Source organism: Lissotriton vulgaris, chromosome 12 (genome assembly GCF_964263255.1).
Source record: "Lissotriton vulgaris chromosome 12, aLisVul1.2, whole genome shotgun sequence".
NCBI classification, from domain to species: domain Eukaryota; kingdom Metazoa; phylum Chordata; class Amphibia; order Caudata; family Salamandridae; genus Lissotriton; species Lissotriton vulgaris.
The window spans coordinates 609,334,170-609,348,223 of record NC_141700.1 but is presented as its reverse complement, the minus strand read 5'-3'; the positions used below and the strand labels follow the sequence as shown (position 1 = coordinate 609,348,223).

General features: G+C 45.2%; 1 protein-coding gene across 2 annotated transcripts in view; it reads right to left on the bottom strand.

Moving 5' to 3' along the window:
* DHX38 (DEAH-box helicase 38) overlaps positions 1-14,054 on the bottom strand; it is a 1,070,683-nt gene that overhangs the window by 427,354 nt on the left and 629,275 nt on the right. The window lies entirely within an intron of this gene.

The window sequence follows — 14,054 nt, the reverse complement described above, 5'->3', positions numbered from 1 at the left end:
CTCCTCCCCTGGACTACAGTGCGCATGGGCATCCTCTCCATCCTCAGATTGTTTTTCGCCATTGTGGCAGAGATGGAGTATAATACAGTAAGTGATGACCATGCCTGAGAATAATTCTGAGTGCTACAGCTGCGACAGGCACCGGGGAGGAGGGCGGGCGATATGAATGTCAGCAGCCCTACATGCCAAGAACAGATGCATACTGGTAAGTAGCATATTCCGTTCGAGGCATGTGGGCTGCTGAATTCATATCTGTGCATAGAATAAATAGCAGTTTCCTCCTTAGCGGTGGTTGCCCGTGCCAGCTGCAGCAGTCTGAAAAAGAGTTCTGAGAACAGCCTGTCCTACAGCAGCTTGCTGTTTGGAGTGTACATCCACGCAGTAGTGTTTGGTAAACGTATGCATGGTGGTCCATGTGGCTGCTCTACATATATCCTCTAGAGGAATGTTACCTAGGAAAGCCATGGATGCCCCTAACTTGCGTGTGGCATGCGCTCTTGGGGGAACTGTTAATGTGCGTTTAGCCTTTTGATAACAGACCTGTATGCACTTAACAATCCATCTGGCTATACCCGATTTGGGAATGGGGTTGCCTGTGTGCTGTGGACAAAAGGCAACAAACAGTTGCTTAGTTTTCCTGAAATCTTTTGTCCTGTCTATGTAATACAGAAGAGCTCTTTTAACATCTAGTGTGTGCACAGTGCTCGGTCTGCCACTGAATCTGGATTTGGGAAGAATACTGGCAGTTCTATTGTTTGAGTAATGTGGAACTGTGACACCACCTTAGGCATAAATGTAGGGTTGGTACGCAGCACTACCCTATTAGCATGAATCTGTATGAATGGCTCCTGAATAGTTAGGGCTTGAAGCTCACTAACTCTTCTTAGCAATGTGATCGCTACTAGAAAGGCCACCTTCCATGTCAGAAACTGTATCTCACAAGAGTGAAGAGGTTCAAAAGGTGGTCCCATCAGTATGGTGAGAACTATGTTTAGATTCCAGACAGGTGAAGGCAGGTGTCTGGGAGGAATTACTCTTTTGAGTCCCTACATAAAAGCTTTAATGGCTGGCACTCTGAAAAGGGAAAGATGCTGTCTGTTTTGAAGATAAGCTGCCATTGCAGCTAAATGTATCCTGATGGAACTATATGCCAGATTGCATCTGTGTAGATGCAACAAATAACATAATGTTTTGCGTTGATGCATCTAGCGGATTTATGTAATTATTGGAACAATAAATGACAAATCGCTTCCATTTTGCCGCATAGCATGCCCTGGTTGTAGGTCTTCTTGCCTCCTTGATAATGTTCATACAGTCAGGGGGCAGGTTCAGGTAGCCAAACTCTATGACCTCAGGAGCCATATCGCAAGGCTCAACTGTTGCAGATCTGGGTGCTGAATGTCTCCACGGCTCTGAGTGAGGAGACTGGGTGTGAGTCGCAGTCGTTAGTGAGGCACCACTGAAAGTTCTAGGAATGTGGTGTACCATGCCTGCCTTGTCCATGTTGGAGCAACTAGGATGAGTGTCATTGAGTGCTGCCGCAGTTTGTGTGCCACTAGCGGTAGGAGCGGTGCTGGAGGAAAAGCGTACGCAAATCTGCCTGACCAGTTCATCCATATCGCATTGCCCTGAGACTGCGGGTGTGGGAACCTGGCGGCGAAGGTTTGGCATTTTGCGTTTTCCTTTGTGGCGAATAGGTCTATCTCTGGATGACCCCACTGCTGGAAATACGGTTGGAGCACCGAGGGGTGCATCTCCCACTCGTGCATCTGATGGCTGTGCCTGCTGACCAGATTCGCCATCTGGTTGTCCTTGCCTGGGAGATGTTCCGCCATGAGGAACATGTTTCTTTGAATGGCCCACTTCCACATGCACTGGGCTAGATGTGACAATTGTGGAGAGTGTGTCCCTCCCTGCTTCTGGATGTAATACATGGCAGTCATGTTGTACGTCCGGATCAGCACGACTTTGTTGCACAAATGCAATCTGAACGCCTTCATCGCCATGAAGATTGCCATCAGTTCCAGCAGGTTGATGTGCATCTTCTGCTGCTGCGTCGTCCATAGTCCCTGCACTATGAAGATGCAGGAGGCCATCATACCTATCAGCTGCATAAATACTTGCGCTGGAAGTGAGTGTTGGGGTCTGAATTTCTGAATCAGCAATTGCATGCTGTTGATTCTTGCTGAGTTTGGCTGTGCTGTTGCTGCCAGAGTGTTTATTGTCGCTCCTAGGTACTGTTGTACATGTGCAGGTTGAAGATGAGATTTTGAGTAATTCAGTGAAAATCCTAGACTGTGTAGGAGGTGAATCGTGCGGGACATGTGCCTGGCACATTGCTGGGCTGACTTTGCTTGGATAAGCCAGTCGTCCAGATAAGGATAGACATGGATGTGTTGTATCCGAAGGTGCGCAGCTACTGTCGCCAAGCACTTGGTAAACACTCTGGGGGCTGTAGTGACCCCGAAAGGCAGAACCTTGAACTGGTAATGCTGGTTGTTTATGGTGAACCTGGGATATTTCCTGTGTCCTGGGTGATTTGGAATGTGGAAATATGCGTCCTTCAGGTCTAGGGTTGCTAGGAAATCTCCCTGACTGAGCAATGGTAGAACTTGCTGCAGAGTGAGCATGTGAAAATGTGTACTGGTTCAGGGGTCTGAGGTCTAGAATGGGCCTGAGAGACTCATCCTTTTTTGGGATTAAGAAGTACAGCGAATACACCCCTGTACCCTGCTGTTCTAAAGGCACGAGTTCTATGGCCCCTTTTTGCAGCATGCAGATGACTTCTTGCTGCAATAAGTGCATGTGCTCTGCGGACATAGGACGGTGCCTTGGGGGTATGTTGGGTGGAGTGGAGGTTAGTTCTAGACAATAGCCATATTGGATAAGTTGTCTCACCCACCTGTCTGTGGTAATGCCTTCCCAGACTGGCAGGAACTGCTGAAGTCTTCCCCCACCTGTGTTATATGGTCTGGGGGCAGTGACAAGACGTCACTGTTTATTGGTGGCAGAGTATCTGGCATTATTATTTCCTCGTCCTCTGCCTTTGTTTCTGTTCCCACGGTATCCACCCCTATTGTTTTTGTTATAGGTGGTCTGTGTGCCTCCTTTGTTGTATTGGGCTTGCTGTGATGCTTGACCTCCAGAGGCTCCCCTGTTACCGGAGCGACAAAAGGAACCGGCCATGAACTGTTGTGACTGCAGAGCTTCCATGGATTTGGCTGTCTCACTGTCTTTCTTAATTTTTTCTAGGGTCGTGTCTACATCAGGACCAAATAGAAAGTCAGGGTTAACCAGCTGATTGAGTAAAGTTGTTTGGATCTCTGGCTTGAAACCAGAGATGCGTAGCCAGGCTTGACGTCGTTTGAAGCCTCGAACATTCTTTCTCCGCCTGAAGGAGAAAGAATGTTCGAGGCTTCAAACGACGTAAAATTTTTAAGCAAGGGACCACCTACAAAAGACATGAATTACCGCCTGGCCCATTAGCGAAGACACCAACTTATTGGTGACTCACCAAGCTGCCTTATACCAACCTACCTATTCTACTTAATCTTTAGGATTCATAATCTCTGGGATCCTTCTAAGCACTTCCTAATTCAGACAACCAGTCCTGATGATGATCCTAATTTCTCTGGATCGAAACGCCGTCGACCCAACAGCCTGAATAACAGGCGCACTTTCTCTTAGTGGCTTTAGACCTGAACCAAAATTAACTGTGCCCACTGTGATATCACAATGGCACATGCGCCGTTCTAGCCACCCACTGTAAATAGCCTGCACCACTTGCACAGTGCGCCGACTATGCTGTTTTCTTTCACTTGCGTCGCCACCTGCACTATTTATTCACGTTTGTTGCACCAAGTCCCATGTGGTTGTCATTACATTCTATGCAGTGCTGTTTGTCTAACTGTATCCGACCATGAAATGAATGTTTTCCACATAAAACGGAATAAGTTCCTTTTGACAAAAACTATGAGTTATCTCCTTCTTGTCCACCCAAGTAATGCTATGTGCATGCTATGATTAATTGCCTATTGACTTTTACCTTTCAGGACATTGTCTTCTAATTGCACCTTATCTACCCAGTCCTGACTTGGTCTAAGGGTTATACTCCTGTCTTGTTTAAAAAAAAAAAAAAAAAATGACCTTAGATACAGGCTTCGGCGCCCCGATCTTCTGGCCGACACCCCCTTGTGACCTCGAAGGGTCGATGACACTTCAATTTGATTGGATCCGATGAAACCGAAGCCGTCGATCCGAGGACTGTCTTTAGCAGTTTCGGTTTCGATTTAGCATCTGCTGGTTTCAGTTTCGATTTCACCGCTGATTGTGGTTGATCAACTGATGGCTCCTTAGAAATATTCTTAGCCGGGCCTTGACGCGGAGCTATAGAATGTGGATTAAAATCTTGGCTAAGGCCTTCCGGCGATGCCTCGACCTGAGCCTTTGAAAGTACAGTGTCATTATCGGGCCCCGCGACTGCGGTTGGGCCTTGCTGCTCATCGCTCGCTTGATAAAGGGTATGTAGATATCCTAGCCCCTAGGCTGTTACAGGTATATCAGGAGGCCATGGAGACCGGAATGCTTCCCTGGACACTTCGAGAGACCCTATAATAACCATTCTAAAACCAGACAAAGACCCGACATCGCCGGATTCATATTGTCCGCTATCCCTCATCAACTTAGACGCTAAAATATACGCTAAATTACTTGCTAACAGATTTCAGCCTATGCTGCCACAAATAGCCTTACCAGATCAGTCGGGTTTCATACCGGGCCGCTCTACTGCTCATAATCGGAGGACAATCTTTGGTGTACTTCATTACTTGAACCCACAGGTAAAGGCTGCTGCCGCGCTGTTTGACGCCACTAAAGCGTTCGATTCTCTTGAATGGGAATTTCTCTTTACTGTGTTGGCGCGCCTAGGCTTTAGCCCACTATTTATAAAGCAAATTAAAATACTATATACGAACCCGGCAGCCAGAATTAAGATAAACGGCCAGATATCTGAGCCTTTTAACATTACCAGAGGGACGCGACAGGGATGCCCACTGTCACCGCTATTGTTCGCTATAGCGATGGAACCTCTGGCGGCGAGCCTCCGGCAATTCCACACACAGATAAGCATCGGATTTACGACCAGAGGCATTTTGATATACATGTATGCAGATGACATGACTATATACTTGTCGGACCCTGGTGACAATCTAGATGTACTGATGAGGGTGTTTATTAGATACGGAGGGCTGATGGGAATACAGATAAATTGGAAGAAATCAAGGATACTGCCACTAACAGACAGCACTGCTCCTTTCATATCGGAATACCCGATCCAGTGGGCAGAGGGAGAAACAAAATACTTAGGTATCTATATTTCTATTTTTTTTTTACCGTTCAATTATTTAAAATCATTACAGTAAAAATAAAATAAAATACAAAAAAAAGAATAAAGCAATTAAAAATGTTTTTTTTTTAAAAAGCTAAAAGTTGGATCCCACCCCCCCATATTTCACCCTATCTATATAAGTAGATCTTTACAAGAAATATGGGCGGCTAATTACGGTAGAGCGATGGACTGGCTAGAGGGCAAGCTGCCTAGGTGGAAGAAGCTACCGCTATGCGTCTAACGGGACGCATAGCCATCGCTAAGATGGTGATTTTGTCCAAATTTTTATACCTCTTTGTTAATATCCCTATGCCATTGAATGCCCACTTCTTTAAGAGGCGCCGCTCTGCTGGAGTTGGTATGGGCGGGCAGACAACCCCGAATATCATGGAACACACTAACATTACCTTTCACGCAAGGTGAGTTGGTAGCCCCGGATTTTGAACTCTACGCCTATAGCGCACAGGCCCAATTTTTACATTGGTGTGGCGCCGTGGCTAGGGCGACTGACTCCGGAATCTGGAGATCACGGTTCGATCCCCGGCACCGGTGGCAGATTAGCCCAGCACCATGTGACTCTGGGCAATAGCTTGCTTAATCTTTCCGACGGCCCCCAGTGCCTAGAGACCCTTACGGGTGATTGTGCGCTTTACAAATGTGGATTATTATTATTATTATTATTATTTTTGGCACCATCCCACACCGTTTCCACCACACATGGCGGTGGAAATCGACAGGATTGCGCCGTTCCCACTGAACACGGCGATATTTCAGCCCTATAAACGTCCGCAACAGGAGATTGACACAGTGGAGGTGGTGAGGTGGGCATGGAAAAATATAGCGAGGAGAGCAAAGCTGGAGGTGCTGTATGCACCGTCTATGCCGCTAGACGCTAACCCCTTAATCCTCTCTTAGATAAGGCAACTGGGCTGCGGGTAAGAGCGCACAAGTTGGAGATAGGGAGACACCTATTTCCTGATGGAGAGTTTTTAACAACATCACATATGTGTACATCACAGACACCTACAGCAGCCGACACGATATTATATTATCAGATCAGGGCGGCATGCAGATCTAGATATAAACAATTTCCGAGTGAACCACCATCCCTGCCTGCACTGGAGAATCTTTTATTGAATTCATCACTGAAGAAACTCATTACACGCATTTACAGCATAACGCAGCGTGAATCTCCAATCACGCACACTAGCTCTAAAACGGACTGGGAAGAGGAAGCAGGACTGGTTATTTCTGATAAGCAGTGGCAGTTCTGTTGCACACAGCTCGAACACCTGTCACCAAACTATAGACTCTGATTAATCCACTTTAATTTCCTGCATAGATTATATCGCACACCGTCACAGCTTTTAGGTATGGGCTTACTTCAAGAGGCGAGATGTTGGAGATGTGGCGCCCAGAGCGCCACGTTTACCCACCTGGCCTGGGAATGTAGACTAGTGTTCCAATACTGGGCGGACATTTTCCAGCATATAGAACGCATAACAAGTGTCACAATACAGACTACACCTATAGTAGCATTATTGGGATATGTTCAGGAAATACCCAGTGAACACCGTAAACTTGTGGCTATGTTGTTGTTGCTAGTGAAACGACAGGTGGCTATTCATTGGAAAAAACGAAGACCGCCCAGGGTAGTTGACTGGATTACGGCAGTGACGTATTGCAGGGATCAGTTGTCTGTGTTTTGGGAGTTAATTCCGAGCAGGTCCAGAGCGACTGACATATGGGAACCATTCTCTGATTGGCTAAGATTGGGGAGAGCTGACATCCAGTGAGATGAATGCTTGTGTGGAGGTGCAGAGACTATGTTATGAATCCCGAAGGAGAACACGTTTAGGGCAGAGGGCAATGGCAGCATTGTGCACCATTAACAAGAAGAGGGGACAATAGTGAGGTGCCTGGAGGACAACAGATAAGACACAGGAGACTAGGGAGGACAGTTCATGAAGTGCGATTTCGGCTGCTAAGGGGTCGGTAACTGGGGGAGAGGTTTGTACGATTTATTTGAGATTATGTTGGGAACTGTTTTTCACCTGCACTGTTGACAATGTACTATATTGAACTATATGTGGTTAATATCTCGCTGCCTGCCCTCCGGGATGTTGGCCAATATAGCTGTGTAACGCCGTCCATATATTCATCCGCCGGCCCCAGGGTTGTAGGCAAAAGGCAGTGTACATTGGTAGCATGTAATAAAAAATGTAATAATAAAAAAAAAAAAACTTTTGGTTCTTTTACCATAACGAGGTCGATAGGCTGCTAAGATTTAGGCCTCGGGCCTTTTTCTTTGGGCCTACTACTATTATTTACCTTTGGCACTACTTTTATATTCACTGTGGGACTCCCGCCTCGGCGACGGGGAATGATTCAGGCATGTGACTATGAAAGATATCCCAATACTGGATAAAAACGTCATCCTTTCCACTAAAAATAAAATGCTGATTTTTTTTATCGGTTTGTTAATTTAATAAAATATTTCATAATTTGGGTAATTTTTGATGAATGCTTGTTTCTCCATTTTTTTGTATTGTTTTGCAGTTCAAATTAACGATAATGTTCAAGCTGAGGTCCCCAGCTTCTAGTAGTGGCTAAGTGGGGGTCCCCAAAATCCAATGATTCAGTGGGGGTCCCTGAGATCCAGAAATGATTATGTGGTGGTTCAACAAAAGTGAAAAGGTTAATGTAGGGAGCTGGCTCTGTATATACTATACCAAAGTGAGATATAGTGTGTATAGAGTCCAGTGGAACCCCAAAGGTAGGCAGAGGTAAAAGTAGATAGCATCTTACTCTCTATTTGTGGTAGTGTGGACGAGCAGTAAGGCTGTATCAGAGGGTAGTGTTAAGCATTTGTTGTACACACTCAATCAGCAAATGACATCACACACTCAAAGTTTCTATACAAAATATTCTTTAATTTATTTTATTTTCTAAAACCAAGCAAGCCTGGCACATACTTTACAGTAGCAATGCAGTTTGTAAACAGTTTGAATTTCAATTGTATATGCACTTTGATTTGATTACAGAAGAGCTACTAGTAGTGCAATGTTTTTGATATACTGTACATATACTTTCCATTGTCTTTAGTAGACTGAAGTAGATTACTTTACAGATTACTTTTCCTTCACAGTGCAGTATACCTGGATACTGCACTTGGGCATTTCCTGTGATCAGGTAAGTAAAAGTGTTTTTGTTATTTAGTTACAGTTTTAAAGGGTTTCTTAGATTTTCCAACTCCACATATAGAAACTTTTCACAAAAAAACAGTCAATGTTATCCTATAGAGAAAAATAGGGTGTGGAAGTTGGTATTCTAGGGTTAGACTCAGGGGTCCCCCAGGGTCAAAGATGCACTCTGGTTACACCCTCAGCCGCACTAGTGGAGAAGTGTGGCTCACCGGTTAGAGGAGGCAGACCCAGAAGCAGAGGTCGGCCTGGAACCAGGGTTCAATTCCCGATGCGGCAGGGTTTGGAGCCCAAATGTCCACGGACCTTATAGTTCTCGCTTCGGTGCCTACTTGAATCAGGGGTTCACGCTCTGCAACTCTGGGCAATAGCTTGCTCAATCTCCACTACGGCCCCCCGCGGCGGGATGCCTGGCTTTCACCTTGGGGGTGCCCAGAAGGGCTATCCCACAGGAAAAAACCAGGACGGGTTCCCAAAGCAAGCGCGGAGATACCCTTTGTGGTGATACGTGCGCTATATAAGAAACTACATTACCATTATTATTACTAGGGCGGCTGGGTGCAGAGTGCTGAGGCCCAATGTTATCTAAAGGCGGATAGAAGGCCTCCGGTTGGTGGCTGCTGACAAGCAGGCCACTTGGTTGTGGGAGCAAAGCTCCTGGACGTAAGCTCAGGGCAAATGGGGGTTCAAGCCAGCACAAAAGGTGCACCATCAGTGGCAATGGGGCGGCCGGGTGGAGAGTGCTGTTTTGGAGTCAGGCGCCCTGTAGCTTTCAATAGGGAGTCTCCGGTTTGCAAACACACTGCAGGCTCGAGGACGAAGGTCTTCTGGGTGCAACCACCACTTGGAGAGGTAAGTTGGGATGCTGGGGGTTGGTTAGGCACCGTCGGTTGCGTCACCCAAGGCCGTGGGGCGTCGGGTGCAGGGGGTGCCTTTTAGGGTTGGATCTTCTTACCAGCTCCAGGTCAAGGTTTTGGAGACCTGGCGGGTACTGAGAGTTGGGTTTCACCTCACCTACCCCACCTGAGGGGTGGAGGTGGCAGAGGTGGGCACACCTCCCTTCCTCACTTGAATTTCCCACCGGTGCTCCCGCCTACAGCGAGGGTCAGAACCGTAGGGACCAGTTGATGGAAGCAGCAAGTGGACCCGGGAAACTCAAAGGTGGCAAGCCTTTGAAGCCTCCCTTTCGTGGACGCTGCCCATCCTGGGGGAGTAGGCTTGGCACCTCGTCCCAGGATGCGCATTGTTTCAGGCCCCCGAGAGCACCAGGCTCTCTTCCCAGGGATTCAGAAACATGTCTGGTGGTGGCAGCTGAAAGCCTGGATACTAGTAGTAGGTCGTTTTTCAGGGGGCATCTCAAAGATGCCCTCTGTGTGCATTTTCATTAAATCCCACACTGGCATCAGAGTGGGTTTAATGTGCTGAGAAGTTTGATACCAAACTTCTCAGTTTTCAGTGCAGCCACTATGGTGCTGTGGAGTACGTAATGACAAACTCCCAGCACCATATACAATGTCTAAGAATTGACTTAGACACTGTAGGGGCTGACCTGTGGCCAGAGATGCCAATTGGGTTTGGGCTTCAATGCAGTTTTAGGGAAAGAACATAGGCACTGGGTACCTGATTAGCAGGAGCCCAGGACACACTCAGTCAAAGCACATCAGCAGTTCAGCAAAGAGTGGGGCCACCATGCAGAAAGAGGGCACTTTCTCACAATTAAGAACCACAATATGTGTAAAGTAATCATGACTGGTGAAGGAATGTCGAGCTTGGTTTAGAAAAACAAGTCATGATCTAGTAATTTAGGAAAAGGTAAGGATACAAAGTATCAGTATAAGGTAAGTTTAGAATGGTCACCATTATCATTATCAGTACTGATCGGTTCTGTGCATCAGGCAGAGTTAACAATGTCATAATGGAGTATAAATCACTAATGCCACCACATGAGTAATAAAACACTGACAGCTGCAAGTAATGTAAGGCAACAAGGACGTGAATAGCAAGAGTATGAATTACTTTACAAACTGGAGGTTTAAATATATTTTAGACAGAACTATTTTGTCTCCAAATATCAGCTTACAGGTTACTGAAAATATGTACATTTGAATGTCAAATACAAGCTTGGTAGATTTGTAGATTTTGGTTTGGATAACAAACTATTATCTTGAACACCTTTTTATTTTCTGATTAAGTTTTATTTCTGCCTAAAAATACTAGTTTTAATTTTCAGTAAATGCATGTTTAGTCCTCAAACATCACCTTCTCATTTTCATAAAGTATTAAGGTTTAGCTGCCTCACATGGACCAAATCAGCCTAAAAATCCCATGTATTAAAATCACCTGTTTACCAAAAAAGATCTGAGCACTCAGATCCAGAGAACCTGGCCACTTATGGCCCACCGCCACCACCTCACCATTTCTTTTATGGACCACCGGGTTTTCCGCCACAATATCCCCACCAAGCACAGAATTTCTGGGAAAATACACAAAGACAAGAACAACAACAGCAGCCTTTTTTAGCGAGAGGCAGAGGCCAACAAAGAGGAAAGACAAGAAAATCCCAACAAGTCCAATGGGCCCAACCAATAGAAACATCACGGAGCCACACCAGGAGCATGGGACCAGTAGATCAACCGACAACGAGCAAACCACCAGCTTAGTAGTAAATCTATCTGACATCGACATCACAGACATCCAAAGAAAAGTGTTGGAGAAAGGACTAGGTTTTGTCCCAACCCCTACGATGGACAAGTTCCTACTAGCCCGAGAGATAAATGACTTCATCAGAAAGATAAAACTACAGGTTTTCTTCAAAGATAAACCTCTAACCAATCAACATACTAGCGACACTGGCCTACATAAGAAATCCACCTTCACCCCCCCAAGTGCAAATCTCCCTGTGGAGGTGTTGGCTTTTGAAAAGGCGGTTATGAAGGATATTGCTGAAATCGACCCAAAAACTATCAAAGTCTATCATAACCTGAGTAAAGCAGAAAATGAAGCACTGAAGCAATTATCATCCATAAAGGAGATAACACTAAAACCAGCGGACAAAGGTGGTGCGATAGTGCTGCAAAACACTACCACATACAGGGAAGTCTGCCTTGGCCTACTGTCTGACCAAAGAAATTATGTGGAAATCACTGAAGACCCTACCAACCGTCTAAGAAGGGAGATAGCGTATCTAACAGAAGAAGCTACCGCCAACAATTGGCTAACAAAAAAAGAGGCAGATTTTTGGGAGACCAAAAACCCTATAGTTCCCTACTTCTACACAGCACCAAAAATTCACAAATCCACAACAAACCCACCTGGCAGACCGATAGTATCGGGCATAGGATCAATATTGGAACCTCTATCTAAATATGCCGATGCTTTCCTAAGACCATTGATCCAATCTACGGAAACCTATTTACAGGACACCAAATCGGTACTTACAGTACTTAAAGACCTACCATTTGACCCCACAAGGAACATTCTGATTGGATTAGACGTGGAAAGTCTTTATACAAGCTTACCCCATGCTGACACTCTACAGATATTGGAGGATGTCTTATTTGAACAAGAATGGGAGTACCAAACACATCGTCATGTCGTCCTAGAATGTTGTCGCTTGGCCCTTACAGAGAGTTTCTTTCGTTTTGAAGATACCCTCTACCGGCAGTCCCATGGTACCAGCATGGGAAGTACTTTTGCGCCGAGCGTAGCAGGGTTATACGTTCACCACCTAGAAAAATGGAAAATCCTTAATGATTCGAATCCTCACAGACAACATGTGAGTCTCTGGAAAAGGTACATCGATGATGTCCTTCTCATCTGGGAAGGTACGGAGATAGAGGCGCAAGATTTTCTGATATGGTTAAACCAACAGGATCCCTATCTCAAGTTTACACACACTATGAGCAGGTCACAATTGGTGTTTTTGGATTTGAATATCATGGTTGATGGACTGTCTCTCAGTACTACCACGCATTTTAAACCAACTGCAAGAAACTGCCTTCTAGTTTTTGACAGCTTCCATCCGAGACACCTAAAAGAGAATTTACCCTTTGGCCAGTTTTTAAGATTAAGACGCAATTGCAGTTCAAAGGAGGCTTTTAACCAACAAGCCAATGATCTCACGAAAAAACTATTGGACAGACAATACCCAGCACATCTGGTGAGAAAAGCAAAAAAACGAGCTGGCAACAATAACAGAGAGGCATTATTGGAACCAAAAACCATCAAAGAGAGCCCAGAAAAAAGACCAATTTGCATCACTACCTACAATATTGCCTCAAATAAAGTAACAAACATCATCAGAAAACACTGGCGTACTCTGAACTGTGGCAGTCTAGACATACCAAAACCCATGTTTAGTCACAAAAGAAGTAAAAATTTAAAAGATTACTTAGTCCATACTCGCCCAAAAGTGGAAAACAGGAACCCCAAACAAAGAACTATCAGTACGGTGCCCACAGGACACTACCCATGTGGTGACTGTAGTGTCTGTCACCTGACAAGTGTCACTAAGAGTATAACATTTAATAACAACAGGACCTGGGAATTGAAAGACTTTACCAACTGTAACACTTCTGGTGTAGTGTATATGATTACCTGTAACTGTAAATTACACTACATTGGCATGACAACCAGAAAAGCCAGCACCAGGATAGTCGAGCACAGAAGTAACATCAGACGGAAGAAGATCACGACCAAAATGGTATCCCATTTTATTGAAAGAAACCACACTCCCAATGACATGAAGTGGGTAATCCTAGAAAGACTGTATGGACATGACAACTTGGAACATCGCCTGTTAGACAAAGAACAACGATGGGTGTACAAGTTGAAAACTGATACCCATGGATTAAATGATACCATTCCATGGGGACTTTTGGCGAAGTAATTATAACAATGATAAGCCTTGTGTTGCCCTTTCTTCTGGATAAAATCTACTGAAAAAAACCATCTTTTGTAAGTTATAAATGAACTTGAAAAATAATGAGCCCTTATTATTGAACATCTTGATAATAAGGAGAAATAATGAGTTTACATAAACAATCATAAGTCCCATTTTATATGTTGTTTGTTCCTTTTTCCCCATCATCACTCTGTTTATAATCTCATGCACTTGTCTATTTACAAACGCCGAGAATTCTAAGATAGCCCCCGCGCAGTTCCAACACGAGTAGCCATCTTGGAATAACAAATGCGGTCTAGCTTCCCATGCGGAAGTAAGACCAGGATCTGAAATAGTTTATTACCCTTCCGGTTAGACCGAGACAGTGTCCGCCGGTCACACGGGAAGCCGAGTAGGTCTACCGTCACAACAGAGCCTCGTAACAAGTAAGATCTGCCCTAGCTCACGTAATAGTACAGCTGCGAGGACCACGCGCTTCCTTTGAAACGCGTGTGGTACCGATATTTAGGTACTCTAGCTCTATTTTATTTTCTGATTACCTCCTGTCTAGGTGCATTACGGG